The sequence below is a fragment of the Marmota flaviventris genome, chromosome 9, assembly GCF_047511675.1.
Source record: "Marmota flaviventris isolate mMarFla1 chromosome 9, mMarFla1.hap1, whole genome shotgun sequence".
Lineage (NCBI taxonomy): Eukaryota > Metazoa > Chordata > Mammalia > Rodentia > Sciuridae > Marmota > Marmota flaviventris.
In genome coordinates, this window is record NC_092506.1 from 89,343,530 (window position 1) to 89,357,405 (window position 13,876).

Consider the following 13,876-nt stretch of genomic DNA (forward strand, 5'->3'; position numbering starts at 1 on the left):
TTGCCAGCCTACAAGTAGGACTCATTTGAAGACATGAGGATGCATTCAAAATGTTTGTTTGCTTTCTGTTCTCTAGGCTGTAGGATTATTGGAGAAAAAGTAATAGAGTAGAAAATGAAAATTATCAGGTAGAGAAGAATCATGCAGTGCCTTTCCCTCTTTCTGTCTGCTGAGTATGTACCTGGAAATACTCTATCAATGCTGGAAGAATGGAAGGAATAAAGGATGGAGAAGGGGAAGAGGGAAGGACAAATACTGTCATTTTAGAAAAATATCGGAATGCTCTGAAGTTCTTTGTATGTTATAATGGCATGGTTGTGATAAATTCATATATTTCTCAGTGTTATTTGCTTTAGATTATTTTCATAAAGAACTTGTGTTTCTTTTATTTGCTAAAAATAGTGGCTCATATTATACTATGTATGTAAGTACACTCAATTTTGTTGTCTTATATTGTTAATACTGAAGTTAATATCCTTTAAAGCAGTTTTACATGAATTATTGTAATTGGCACAACTATTTAAAGTAAGTATATTGAAGACTGGCCACAAAATCTGAACACTTTTCCTCTTTATTTTTATTGAAAGCTTTATAGGCATTTAATCTTGTAATAATAAATTTTCAAGAAGTTTCAGGCTTTATCATAGTTTACCCATCTTTCCAATCAGGGAATAGGTAATATTTCTCACTTTCATCATCTCTTTGGGATATTTTGTTTTTCTGGGCTAAACTTGTTTTCATTTGTAAATGTAGAAAAATGTCCATCTCCCCAAAGTGACCTTTATTGTTTGGGATTTTCATTCCATCTTTCAATGACCTGTTGATTCTATTGTTTTCACTTATGCCTTCTCTATTTCACAGAAAAATATCCAGAGCAGCTTGTGATGGTTAGAGAACAATGTAGCTCCCTAGTTGAAAAGGGTGGGTACATGTTATGGTGGTATGGCAGGGAGAATAAGAGATACTATTTGCAAGGTTCTTTGAAATTGGCAGCTGTGGCTTCTTATAAAAGTGTATGAACACATTGAATATAAATAAATACATAGCAGCTTGAGCCCAGGTCCATGCAAAATTTAAGACCTCAAAACCTTGCAATTTGGCATAGAACACCAGTATGAAGAGAACAAGCAACTGAAAATATTATATGTAGTGCTAGTTTATTATAGAGATTTTATGTAAATAAGCTAAGGCCAACAAGGGTCAAGAATGGCATTCCTTCACTCAGGCAAAAAAAAAAAAAAATAAACTGGCACTATATGCTAGGCCATGTGAAATGTTAGATATAATGATTACTGAAAATATATTTTTCTGCCTCAAATTTTTTATATTTCTCACATTCATCCACTTTGGCATCTAAAAAATTTATAAATGTGATTAATGCTTTTCTGATGCCAAACACTATGAAACTGATGATGTCAAGGGGTAAACATGATAGACATATATATCTTGTCCCAAAGAAGCTATCCTTATAGCTTATCAGAAAAGGTAGCATTGAATAAACAACAGAGTAGGGAAGTCAGTACTCTGGGAACAAAGAGCCATAGTGCTTAACCTAAAGAGATTCAAGGAAGTGATGCTTCAGGTGAGAACTTTGTAGGAACAACTCAGGTGAACAGAAGGAAGAATGTGGCAGATAGAAGGAAAGTCATAGTCAAGAGTAAGCCTTGTGGTTTCAAGAAACCAAAAAAGCAGAGTAAAGAAGGAGGGGGGGTGTTCAGTGATTAGGCTAGAGAATAGTAAAGGATAAGTCATGCTGCTATATTAAATTATATTTGATCCTATAGGAAAAAGATACCCATTGTAGTATTTTAAAGAAGGAAGTCACATTAGGATTTTTTTATATTATTTCTAATTAGTTATACCTGACAGTAGAATGCATTTTGACACATCATGCATAAATGGAGTGTAACTTCTCATTTGACTGGTTTTACATGATGTAGAGTTACACAGGTCATGTAATCATGTATGCATATAGGGTAATAATGTCTGATGCATTTTACTATCATTCCTACCCCTATGCCCACTCCCCTCTGTCTAGTCCACTCAATTGCATTCCTATATATCAGCAATGAATCTACTGAAAGAGAAATTAGGAAAACTGTCCTACTCACAATAGCCTCAAAAAAAAATAAAATAAAATATTTGGGAGTCAATCTAACAAAAGAGGTGAAAGACCTCTACAAGGAAAATTACAGAACTCTGAAAAAGAAATTGAAAAAGCCCTTAAAACATGAAAAGATCTCTCATGCTCTTGGACAAAATTAACATTGTCAAAATGGCCATACTACCAAAAGTTCTATACAGATTTAATGCAATCCCTATTAAAATCCCAATGACATTCTTCATAGAAATAGAAAAATCAATCATGAAATTCATTTGGAAAAATAAGAGATCCAGAATAGCCAAAGCAATCCTTAGCAAGAAAAGTGAAGCAAGAGACATCACAATTACCAGACCTTAAACTATTCTACAGAGCTATACTAACAAAAATGGCATAGTATTGGCACCAAAACAGACATGTAGACCAATGGTACAGAATAGAAAACAGAGACAAACCCACATAAATAGTTATCTCATACTAGACAAAGCCACCAAAAGCATACATTGGAGATAAGATAGCCTCTTCAACAAATGGTGCTGGGAAAACTGGAAATCCATATGTTGCAAAATGAAATTGAACCCATGTTTCTCACCTTGCACAAAATTCAACTGATTGGTTCTTACGTCAGTAGTCTCAAATGTTCTGGTTGAATTATAAGCCATATTATACCATTCCTTTCCTGAAACTATCCCCATAATTAGTCATCTCATTCAGAGTATCAAAATCCTTATTTAAAATAAGGCCCATCCCCTCTAATTTCCTCTCCTAGTTTTTTTTATCTCATTTGCAGTTCCTTTTTACTGGTCCCCTTGCTATTCAGTGAGCAAATCTGTAACACTCCCTTACTGGGCCTTTATTCTTGAAGTTTCCTACTTGGAATGATATCCCCCATGATACCTACAAGAAAGCTTCCTTATCTCCTTCAAGTCTATGCTCAGATGTCAACTTTGCATTTACCTTCCCTCACCATCTTGTTTTAAGTTATAGTCTCTGACAGTTCTTCTCCTCGTTGCCTTCTTTGTTTTCTCCATGGCCTATATCTCCATTGAGTATTCTGTGTATTTTACTTATTTATGTTTTAAATTTTCTAATATTCCTCCACTAAAATGTGAGATCCAAGTATGTAATTCACATTAGGAGACTTTTCAATAAGTAACTGTTGAGTAAAAATGTTTCAATCAACTATAGGGTTAATCTCAAGTAAACTGACATGTCTATGTTTCCCAATCATCACAATTTATCTCCCTAAGATATATTCTTTACTATCCAGGATATGTTTTAGATTTTTTACTTCTATCAAAATTTACTCAATAAACATTTTGGTTTAACATTTGAGGACTTATTTGCTCTTACAATCTAAAATGTTCAAAGTGTTTTTTATTCATTTTTGAGGTGTCTTCTATATTTTGGAAGATTTTGTCATACCTTACATTCCTGGAAAAGAATATTCTTAATTTTCCTAACTTATCTCAGTAACTCATAGTCCTTGATATAGTGTTTTACACACATTAAGTATTCATTATAATTATTCATAGGAAGGCTTGTAAAAATGAAACTGAAAAAGACTGTGTGGCTCTAAAATCTTTAGCATCCCTCTTTTTAGATATTATACTCAGCTAGAATTGTGAGTGTGTGTGTGTGTGTGTGTGTATTGCATATATATTCATTCATTCATTCACTCAGTGAATATTTACTGACATTGTTCTAAGTGCTGGAAATAATAGTGGGGAAACAGGAATCATATAGTGAAAGACATAGATAATAAACTTATCAATATTAGAATGGCATCAAAATATTTTGGCCCAAATCCTGAAATCTAAGGTTAATATACAGCCAGGTTTTAAGCTGAATTATCACCATTATAGAATGAATTTGAAGTATAGATATGAAATTTTATCCATTGAAATGTAGCTATTACTATAGCAGTCATATTGTAAAATTTCAAGAGTCAAGTTTTATACTGGGATAATAATTCCATAGCATTATCAACTAATAAATCCTTTTAATGGTCAACTATCTTGCATATTTGGAATACTAAACAGTAGTCTGTAGTGATCTACAGTTTTATAGAAGCAATCCTACAAAACATGCTATTTGTACTCTTTGCAAAAGATAAGTCTTGGTTCTAGAAATGTGACAATTTACAGCATAATTAGCTTTCAAGATGTCAGAATTTCTCCTGAGTTTCTATTTGCACCACAACCTTCATCACATCATACAAATGTTAGCAGCTACTGTAGTAAAAAAAAAAAAAAAAGTAACCAATGATCCTTCCTTAGTACTGTTTGCTATGTTGGTACTCTAACTTGCAAAGTCATGTTTCAAGGCTTTTCTTGGTTAAAGTAGCCATTTTTTACTAGTTAGATGCTTTCATTACATCTTGTTTTAACATTGTTTATTAACAAATGTTGTGAAAAATCTTGTATGTCATGTAGTTCTGTCTTTTGTAAGGAACAATGATAAAAATGGTTGACATTTTCTCTGTCATGGTCAAGTATGTTATATCAGATACTGTAAGATTTCTGAACACATAATGGAAGATGTTTTTTGAATAAAACTTCCTATGTTTGTGATTCCTAAATCAAATATAGCTTCCACATTTATTGTATGGTCCATGATAATTACATAATGCTTTATTTATTTTTCATTCTGTAATATATCTTCTATCAGATCTATTTTTGTCAACTATTTGCAACTAAAAATCTCTTCATATGCAAAGAAACTAATTATTGGTTTAATTAAGTTACCTGTGGTTGCACTTTAAAAGGGCTTTAATTGTATTTGTGTGTTGTGGACAATATTGAGGTAGACTTTTGACTTAGACTATTGAGTAATTGATTTAATAATACTAGCAATAATAATTTTGAAAAACATTTTCAGTAATATATTTACTAGAGTCTTAAACTTAAGGTCTTTAGGCAATCTCAGAACTTTTTAATCCATCTCCTAAAAATTATTGGCCATCTGCATCAATGATTTTGTCAAGTTTTTTTTGTGACCTTCATAGTATCAAAACCATAAAAGGAATTTTTGAAGTGAGAAAATAAAAAAAATTAGGTATTTCAAATATTTATTCTCCATTTTTTAATTTTATGCTCATATTGAAGTGATTTACTTTGAATTCTTTTATAAATGATATTCTTTTTTTTTCTCCTTGAGAAATTTTGAAGTGGTAAAGTTGATAATCCATTTTTTTTCCTCATAATATGGGAAGTATTCTGAAATAGTACTTCCTCTTGAAGGACTCATGGTTTAATAGAACTGAATAGCTTACAATTTAATGTTATTTTTTATAAATGTCATTTAATGTTTCAAATGCTGGGATGTCAAATAATTCTATGAAAATCTGGATTTCACTATAATTTAACATTATGTATAATATTTGACATTTATAAAAATATGTATGTCATTGATATATATAAAATAAGTTGTTATAAATTTATCATAATTATAAAAAATATAATTTTCTACAATAGTTTAATATATTTATAATATAAAATATATACTTTTATTAGATTTTTTCTTTTTTTATTCATTCTAATTAGTTATACATGACTGCAGAATGCGTTTCAATTCATTGTACACCAATGGAGCACAACTTTTCATTTCTCTTGTTGTACACAATATAGTCTCTTACCATATGTGCAGTCATACATGTACTTAATGTAATGATGTCCAGATGTCCATCTCATTTCACTATCTTTCCTGCCCCCATTTCTCCTCCCCTCATCTCTCTCCCCTTTGTCCAATCAGAATTCCTTCATTTTTCCCATGCACCCTCCCCAATTATGGATCAGCATCTACTTATCAGAGAGAATTAAGTGCTTCCAATGTTATTCCTTACCTTTACCAAGCTAATATATTCTCCTAATATTTGTATTGTCAGTCTATTTCTCTATTTATTGGACTCTAAATTCTTCATTTACATAACATTAATTTTTCAATTTTTAAAATTTTATTCTTGTAATATATGTTTATGTTTCAGACTAAGTAAACTTCAACTTGTAGAGTACATGAAGGGATTATTTTCCCTTTAGGTGGTATATACTTATATTATTATAACTAATATATTTTTATATTATAATTACAATAATGTAATATTTCAAATAAATCTAAATGACATGGCTTGCTGGCCTTACTAACATGGTTACCTTTATGCTTAGATAAATATTGATATTGTTTATTTCTAGGATGTCAGAACAATATGTTTGTTAAGCCTACAAGAAGGTAAAAAAGCAAATAATAGATCAAGTTAAATACTGAAATTGAACCTTAATAAATATTAGAATACTAAAAAATTTTTATATGGACTAAGGGTATGAGTAGTCACAGAAGACCTTTGTTAGGAAGTAATATTTAACAGAGACGTGAATGAAGAGAGCAAACTGAAGGTATCTGAGGCGGGTGATAAAAACAAAACAAAAAAACAAATGCAACAACTCAGATCCAGTGAGTGTGATCTGAGACAGGAATGTCCTTTGCCTGTTTAACGGACAACAAGGAAGCCAGCCAGAGTGAATAGAAGTATGTAAAGAAAATGCTACTAGAAATGAAGTTGGATGGGTTGCCAGGGACTATGACATGGATCCTTGGAAGCTTGGTAAGGACTTTAGATGCTGAGTGCATGAGAAGCCAGCAGTAATTGAGAGTAAAGGATAAAAATTATTCTGGGGTTTTGTGAATAGACTATAGGGAGAGAACTGCCGCAGACTGACCAGTTAAGAGGTTACTACATAATCCAAAGAGGTTGTGATGGTTTTCTGCACTAGGATGGTGGCTATGGAGGTAGAAAAATACTAGGATTTTTATATTAGACCTGTATATTTAGTTCTGGGGCATGAAAGAGAGGTACCGAACAATTTCAAGGTTTTGACTGAGCAATTGGTTGAATGGTTTGCTGAGTTGAAGGATACGAATAATGGAGTATATTTCTTAGGATGGAAATGGTCTTGCAAATTAAGATTTCTAATTTGAATATAGTAAGTTCAAAAACATCTTAGTGGAAATAATGAATAATTGGTAAGAGGTTGGAATATGAAATAAATTGGCAGTCATGAGCATATTGAGATGGTCTTTAAAACTATAGGAGTGGTCAATATTTGGCTCTGCTTCACTCCAATATTGATATTCCAAAAAAAAGAGAAGGAGTGAATTGTTGAGATCAAGAAGTAGTAGTCAAAAATACAGAAGAAAGCCTGGGAGACTGTAGTGATCAGGAAGTCAAGAAAGAAAGGGTTTTAAAAAGGTCAAAACCATCAACTATGTCAAATTCTGTAGGTGAGATTAGAGAAATATTATTATATTTGGCAATGTGAATGACACTGTAATGTTGAGTTGTTTTGTGAAGTACAGAAAAATGAAGGTCTGGTGTATGAGTTAGAGAAAAAAAGGGCAAAGTTGAGATAACAAGTATAGACCTTTTTCCCCCCTTTTTTTTTCCTTTTTTCTTCTGTGAGTTGTGATACTTCATAGCACAGATAAATATCATGGTAGATGTGGTGGGATTTTGGGGCTGGGAGTTTGTTTGTTTTAGTGTTCAATAAAAGTGAAAAAAAGGAAATAATTTTAGGAGTAAAGTTTTTTGAAAATTTGAAAGGATTGTCCTTTCACTGTAGAGTGAGCTATTCATAAAATAAATTATAATTGACCATTAAGTAAGGATCTGTAAATATGTAGACAATATAAATCCCTGGCTTATCAAACCAAAAATTAAGTACCATGCCCAGAGGCCATGTCTAATGATCTTATTACAAAGATTCAGGTTCTGTATGAATCCTGTATGGGTTTAGCCCATATAACTTTAACTTATTCCTTTCTTTGGAAAGGTCAGGAGAGACCATCAGTGTTAAAAAAAAAATCTAAATCATGAAATATTATTCTTCCACATTTTTCTCTACAATGTGGTAGAAAAACATCGCAAAGGTCTATTGAAGAAAGTACTTGTAGTGGAGTGGAGTAGAACAGCCCTATAATCCCAGCTACTCCAGAGACTGAAGCAGGAGGATCTCAAGTTCAAAGCTAGCTTTGGCAAGTTAGAAACCCCCTCTCAAAATAAAAAAGAACTGGGGATGTAGCTTAGTGGTAGAGCACTACTGGGTTCAATCTCTAGTACCTTTCCCCCATAGTACTACTTTGTGCTGAACATTGAGCCTTATAGTTTGTTTTTTCTAAAAAATCATGTTTGAATGAACTTAGTATTCTAGTAGGTGAGTATATTAAGAGTAGGGTAAGAGTTAGGCTTTTTTTTTCAGTTAAGGTATATTCTGTTCTCATATAGACAAGAGCATGTCTGTTAAGTTAATAAAGTTAAACAAGCTAGCAGATATTAGTCCATCAGAGACAGCTCTGAAGGCTAGTCTCCTTCAGATCCTTTGTATAGTTTGTTTTTTTCAGTCAGCTATGTAGCATGGGGGTTCATCACAGAACCCCCATCAAAAAAATGATTAAGTTTTTTAAAATTAGGATAGTTGACTGCAATTTATGCAGTTAGAAGTTTTCCAGTTATATGTCTTGCTGTTAACCAAATTCATAAGGGAATTTACTTTTTCCCAGAATCTGTTTTTTTACTGGACTATATGGCCAAACCTAAAATTAAAGAATTATAATAGTTAAGTGTTTATTTGTTTGTTTGTTTTAAGCAGTAAGAAATGCTTTTCATTTCATGAGCACCTAGGTTAATTACTGATGTTTTGTTTCTGGTACATATCAATTTGGGTAAGGTTTTCTGGTTTTGTTTTTATTTTTGTGTGTTTGTATTTTACTTTTTTTTTTATACTGCCGATTGAACCACCCAGGGGTTCTCTTAACCACAGAGCCACATCCCTAGCCCCCCACTTTTTTTGGTACCTGGGATTGAACTTGGGAGCACTCAACCACTGAGCTACATCCCAGCCCTATTTTGTATTTTATTTAGAGACAGGGTCTCACTGAGTTGCTTAGTGCCTTACTTTTGCTGAGGCTGGCTTTGAACTGTTGATCCTCCTGCCTCAGTCTCCCATGCTCCTGGGATTACAGTCATGCATCACCACACCCAGTGTTTTTTTACATTTTTATCAAATATTTTTATTTTTGATATCCCAATAAAAACTGAGGTGGAACTCAAAATAATAGAATGTTTTTTTTTTTTTTGCGTAGTATGCAATTCCCTAATTTAACAGAGTAGAAATCTTGTTTTTTTTAAGATATAAGAAACATGTAAATTTTAAAGGATGATTAACACATAGAAGGTCATTTTTTGAATTTCAAAATACTTCAGAAGTGTTTTTCTTTTCCATTTGCACGGAAGCAAGTTGTATGCTTACTATCACAAGTGGTTAAATCAGAAAAAAACAACATTCTATAGAAAAATTAGGATATTAATTTTAAGGATAATAGTAAGTGAAAAGGAAGCTTACTATATTGTAATTATAGTGCTTTCCTCTGGAGTGAATGACTGTTGGTATATTTTCCCATAATATCATTTACCAAAATCATTTTCCATTCATAAATTAGTCTATGGGAAAATTTCCTATTTAATTTAAAACTCTCACTAAAAAAATATCCCACAGGAAAACAGTATTCCATTTTTCTGTGGCCCCCAATCTACTGCCAATACATATATTCACATTCAACAGAATGATTAGAAGTAAAAGTTAAAATACCATTAAAACAAGGTCACTTGTCAAAATATGATTTCTGTACCTTAGAAGAGAAATGTAAATGGTTACAAAATCTTATTCAATCTTCAAAAGAACCATCCACAGTGGGAGAGGTCATGGTAGAGCAGTGAGAGATTTCAGCATTCTCCTTTAATCTGATGAAGATGAGAAATGCCTGAAACATCAAAATTCCTTTATAAGTCCATAATATTAAAGCCCCTCCCAAGAACCAATTTGGTTAAAATTAATTTCCTAAAAGTATGAAAATTGTTAAAAGGACCCTTTGATTTCTTTGAAGTTTTACTTTGAAAACTCCTCATAAAATCAACATAGTGAAGTCCTGAGAAATTTTTTTTCCTTTCTTTCTTAATTCCTAGTGCATGTGGTACTCTAGATATAAAGGTAAAGTATAAAAAATTAGTTACATTAAACTGGTAACATTAGGGAAGACATTTCCAACGTAATGATATTTGAATAGAGACCTGAAGGAGGTAAGGTCATAGCCATGCAGATAGGTATGTGGTAGTGAAGTTTCAGGTAGAGGGAATAGCAAGTGAAGCACGCTGAGGCAGAAGAGTTTTTGAGAAAAGGAGATCATGGTGACTGAAGAAAAGGTGGTCAGAGAAGTCAGGGGTTAAGGTAGATATTGTGGCATGGAGAAGGGTTTGGAATTAGTGCAGGGGCAGACAGTGTAGGCTTTGTGTGCTGTTGTAAGGCCTTGGCTTCTGTGAGATGGAGTCACTCTGGGTAATTTGAAACTATATACAGAGCTTGGCATGGAAGGGTAATTATTAAGATTTATATATGTAGTTGCCTTTGGTCTTCAAAATGTCTGCTTCAAATTTCATTATTTTAAATGCATGTATCATGCTACCTAACTATACTTGGAGGCTCAAAAATGAAGTACTGGTTTGTCTACCAGACCCTGTCTGCCATCAATCCATTGTTTAAAGAATCAAAATTGCCTTACATTCAGCCATATAGTGAATAAGCCAAAGCTTTATTCATACCATGTCATACACTGAATTTTATATTCAAATATTTCCCATAGATGTGGTAATTATTATATATAGAAATTATTCCTGGTGATTTTTATTATACAGGTCTATAACATTGTTTAATTTAAAAGTATAATCTTACCAATAATATAAATGATATGTTTTGGGTAAGAAATCAATTCAATTCTCTGATCTTTGTTCTTTCATTCAAAAAAATATTTTAAGTTCCATCAAAAACCAAATTGAAGCTGTAATTTTGCTCATTGAATTCTATTTTGCTCAGTGTAAAACCCTGAAATGTTTTCCTGTAAAAAAAAAATAGCAGTTTCTAAGTTTATCTTTCCACTCAATAAAAATAACCAATAACTCATTAAAGTAGCATTTTTACAAGTTTAACTGTATATTTAAATCACAAATTAGAGCCAAAGATTGTCATTGTAGTCAAAAACAAGACCAACTATGATGGCATCAGCGTGTTTCATTTTAAGTATAAAGACTAATAGGTTAAAAGTAAAAGGATGAATAAAGATACATTCTATTAATACTAACCAAAAGAAAGCTGGCTTGCTATATTATCAGTCAAAATAGGTTTTGCAGCAAAGAATATAACCAGAGATGATAAAGGTTATTTTACAATACTACACTTTTACACATCTAATAACATTTTCAAAATACATGATGCAAACAACTGATAGAACTGCAAGGAGACACAATCTGGACTTAAACTTAGATATTTTAATACACCCTTCTCAATAATTAAGATAGAAAATCAGAAAGGATTTAAAAGACTTGAACAAACTGTTTACCTAATTGATATATATAGAATATTATACAATACCATTAGCATATACATTATTTTCAAATGCACACAGAACATTTATAAAGGTAGGTCATATACTAAGCCACAGAATGAGTTTCAATGAATCTAATAAGATTTAAACCTCACAAAGTAAGTTCTGTCCATAATAGAAATGAAATTTGAAATCAATAACAAAACCAGGCATGATGGTGCATGCCTGTAATCGCAGTAACTTGGAAGACTGAGACAGGAGGATTTTGAGTTCAAAGCCAGCCTTAGCAAAAGCAAGGCGCTAAGCAACTTAGTGAGGTCCCATCTCTAAATAAAATACAAAATAGGGCTGGGATATGGCTCAGTGGTTGAGTGCCCCTGAGTTCAATCTCTGATACCCCCGCCAAAAAAATAAAATAAAGGAAATCAATAACAAAAATCTATGAAAATTCAAGAATTTGGAAATTAAATATACCCATGAATCAAACAAGACACCAAAATAGAAAATTACTGAATGAATAACACAACACATTAAAATTCAAGAGATGCAATAAATAATTAAAGTCAGTGTGATTACCGAACATCAATGAATGTTTACAGTCATGTGTTCACACGTTAGTGAAGTAGTTCTCTAGAAATTAGTAGGCAAAGTAACCTTAATATTGAGTACATGGAGCCAGAAATTATGTTTTAAGTATTACATAGTTAAAAATGACTAGACCCCCAGGAAGCCAGCCCAACTTATGTTTATCTTGAATTCCAGATATTACATCTTATTCTCAAAACCCACTGAAATAAACTCCTGTTTTATCCTGTGGTTAACTAGCAATTTAATGTACAGGATTTAAATGAATACATATGTGTGTGTGTGTGTGTGTGTGTGTGTGTGTGTGTATATATATATATATATATATATATATATATATATATATATATAGATCAAGGTTTGGGTTTAGGATAAATTTTGACTAAAAAATCTGGCAATATCTAGCCCTTGAAGTTGGTACAACAAACTTTAGCAAGAAATGTCTTAGTTATCTTCTGAGGTTTTAATTCCAGAATAATTCTTGGTTATATGCTTTGCTGCTGAACTACAGTGTTTTACATCTATTCATCCAAAGATTTGAGAACAGTGTTATATTCAGGCTATTAACATGCTAATAACTTTAAATGTTTTGTTTCCTCCAATCAAAACAATGACTAATGATACTTAATTTTATTCTGGATAGCTTATAGCTTAGTGTCTACATGAATTTGTTCTCAGATTCTTAAGTCTCCAAACTTACACTAAATAATTTGAAAGAAAAGATTAGTATAAAAGATGGCACATTGAGAAGAAATATTATTCAAATTACTTGTTTGCATTAAACACTTTTTCCAAGGAACATAGTACCTTAAACAAAATAAAATCACCTGTTTATTTTAATGCATTGCATTTTAAACTATATCATTGCTATTTGCGTGTGAATTAAAGATAATCATTAATAGGGTATAAGTCAGACTTGCTGAAAAAATATCTTCCAATATTTTTTAAAGGTATTCAAATAATGCTTTTACATAGGAGGTTCTTACTATGTATACATTTAGCATTCTGATAAACATATTAGATTAGGAACAAGTATTCAAATAATGCTTTTACATAGGAGGTTCTTACTATGTATACATTTAGCATTCTGATAAACATATTAGGTTAGGAACAGTTTTCTATGTCATTAAATATTCTCTAAATACCAGTTTTTATTGGCTGTGGAATTTTTTGTTGTATTAATATACCATCATTTAATCCACTTAGTTTCTATTGCATTTATTCTTCTGATATCTTGATATTAAAATACTTGTAAATAAACATGTCATGTACAATAATTTCTTATTTAAATTACATTCTAAGAAAAGGATCACTGAATAAAAGGAGAAAAGAGAAATCATTTACTATATAAATTTTCCAGCTAATATGCCTACACTTTGTTGCAAGCCCAGTTTGTGCATGCATATTTCTTATTAAAAAACAATGCTGCTACTTTATTTTCAATCTTATAAGTATGAATTTAGAGGTTTTGTTGTTGTTTGGTATTGGGGATCGAACCCAGGGCGCTTTACCACTGAATGCTGTTATTTTGCCATAGGGTCTCCCTCCATTGCAGGGCCACCAAAGTGATCTGGAACTTGCATTATTCCCATCTCAGCTTCCTGAGTTCACAGCATTATAAGAACACATGCAGCGCCTGGCTATAAGTGTAGTTTTAAATATAAAATATTTCTTCACCATCAAGTTTGCTATTCAAAGCTATGACATACACTAAAAGAATCTTTGTTAAATCTATCTTATCAAATAATACCTTTTTGTTAATCT

The 13,876-nt window shown here is 31.8% G+C and overlaps 1 protein-coding gene across 1 annotated transcript in view; it reads left to right on the forward strand.

Annotated features, from left to right (window-relative positions):
• Dync2h1 (dynein cytoplasmic 2 heavy chain 1) overlaps positions 1 to 13,876 on the forward strand; it is a 377,152-nt gene that overhangs the window by 329,970 nt on the left and 33,306 nt on the right. The window lies entirely within an intron of this gene.